The sequence below is a fragment of the Petromyzon marinus genome, unplaced genomic scaffold, assembly GCF_048934315.1.
Source record: "Petromyzon marinus isolate PM22_M1 ecotype Great Lakes invasive population unplaced genomic scaffold, UKy_Petmar_22M1.pri1.0 PM_G_Scaffold_6, whole genome shotgun sequence".
Classification (NCBI taxonomy): Eukaryota; Metazoa; Chordata; class Hyperoartia; order Petromyzontiformes; family Petromyzontidae; genus Petromyzon; species Petromyzon marinus.
The window spans coordinates 2720001-2722500 of record NW_027423013.1 but is presented as its reverse complement, the minus strand read 5'-3'; positions in this window follow the sequence as shown (position 1 = coordinate 2722500).

Sequence of the window (2500 nt, the reverse complement as noted above, 5' to 3'; positions counted from 1 at the left end):
CCCTCCTGAAAGGAGAGAGTCGTTTCTGTAGTATGGGTGGGGGATGGGGCCTCTTGGGTGGGAAGGGGTGGTTCAGGACAGTCCAATTGTCTTTCAAATCTACGGTAGAACTCGTTCAGGTCGTTGGCTAGGCGGGAGTCGTTAGTGGTGTGGGGCGCTCTGGGTTTGTAGTTGGTGATGTGCCTGAGCCCTTTGGCAGACAGAAGCAGCGTCGTTAGTAGAGAACTGGTGTTTTAGTGTCTCTGAGTACAGTCGTTTAGCCTCTCTCACCGCTTTGCTAAACCTGTTCTTCGACTCCTTGAATCTGTCTCTATCCCCACTCCTAAACGCTTCCTCCTTCTCCAACCTCAACCTTTTGAGCTTTGCTGAGAACCAGGGCTTGTTGTTGTTAAAGTTCACCCTGGTACGTGTTGGGATACAGCAGTCCTCACAGAAGCTGATGTACACAGCCTCTGTGAGTTCATCCAGACTATTGGTAGCAGTCGTGAACATATCCCAGTCAGTACAGTCTAAGCACGCCCGCAAATCTTCCACAGCCTCACTGGTCCACTGTTTAGATGTCCTCACAGCAGGTTTACAGAGTTTTAGTTGCTGCCTGTATGCACGAATCAGGTGGACCAAGGGAGTTCTGTGCGAGCCGAACAGCCCCGTGACCCACAAGAGAAACATCCCCGCCAAATTCGAGCGTTTGACGGGGTCTATCCGTGAAAAAATATTCACGTTTTTGAGTGCACATGCATTTCTGCTGCAAATGCCTCTGGAAGTTTCATGCCGTTCGTATGCCAATTGTGGCAACACGAAAATGACCCGTTTTCCCATTCCGAGGGATTTCTGTGCGACCCTAACAGCCCCGTGAGCCACAAGAGACACATCCCCGCCAATTTCTAGCGTTTCACGGGGTCTATCCGTGAAAAATATAGACGTTTTTGAGTGCACATGCATTTCTGCTGCAGATGCCTCTGGAAGTTTCATGCCGTTCGTACGCAATGTGGCAACACGAAAATGACCCCTTTTCCCATTCCGAGGGATTTCTGTGCGACCCTAACTAACAGCGCCCGTGAGCCACAAGAGAGACATCCCCGCCAATTTATAGCGTTTCACGGGGTCTATCCGTGAAAAATATAGACGTTTTTGAGTGCACATGCATTCCTGCTGCAAATGCCTCTGGAAGTTTCATGCCGTTCCTATGCAATGTGGCCACACAAAAATGACCCGTTTTCCCATTCCGAGGCATTTCTGTGCGACCCTAACAGCCCCGTGAGCCACAAGAGAGACATCCCCGCCAACTTCTAGCGTTTGACGGGGTCTATGCGTGAAAAATATTAAAATTTTTGAGTGCACGTGCCTTTCTGCTGCAAATGCCTCTGGAAGTTTCATGGCGTTCCTATGCAATGTGGCAACACGAAAATGACCCCTTTTCCCATTCCGAGGGAGTTCTGTGCCACCCTAACAGCCCCGTGAGCCACAAGAGACACATCCCCGCCAATTTCTAGCGTTTCACGGGGTCTATCCGTGAAACATATAGAAGTTTTTGAGTGCACATGCATTCCTGCTGCAAATGCCTCTGGAAGTTTCATGCGGTTCGTACGCAATGTGGCAACACGAAAATGACCCGTTTTCCCATTCCCAGGGATTTCTGTGCGACCCGAACAGCCCCGTGAGCCACAAGAGACACATCCCCGCCAATTTCTAGCGTTTCACGGGGTCTATCCGTGAAAAATATCAATTTTTTTTTGACTGCACATGCATTTCTGCTGCAAATGCCTCTGGAAGTTGCATGCGGTTCGCATGCAATGTGGCGACACGAAAATGACCCGTTTTCCCATTCCGAGGGATTTCTGTGCCACCCTAACAGCCCCGTGAGCCACAAGAGAGACATCCCCGCCAATTTCTAGCGTATCACGGGGTCTATCCGTGAGAAATATTCACTTTTTTGAGTGCACATGCATTCCTGCTGCAAATGCCTCTGGAAGTTTCATGCGGTTCGTATGCAATGTGGCGACACGAAAATGACCCGTTTTCCCATTCCGAGGGATTTCTGTGCCACCCTAACAGCCCCGTGAGCCACAAGAGAGACATCCCCGCCCACTTCTAGCGTTTCACGGGGTCTCTCCGTGAAAAATATCACATTTTTTGAGTGCACATGCATTCCTGCTGCAAATGCCTCTGGAAGTTTCATGCGGTTCGCATGCAATGTGGCGACACGAAAATGACCCGTTTTTTCCCATTCCGAGGGATTTCTGTGCCATCCTAACAGCCCCGTGAGCCACAAGAGAGACATCGCCGCCAATTTCTAGCGTTTCACGGGGTCTATCCGTGAAAAATATTCACTTTTTTGACTGCACATGCATTCCTGCTGCAAATGCCTCTGGAAGTTTCATGCCGTTCGCATGCAATGTGGCAACACGAAAATGACCCGTTTTCCCATTCCGAGGGATTTCTGTGCCACCCTAACAGCCCCGTGAGCCACAAGAGACACATCCCCGCCAATTTCTAGCCT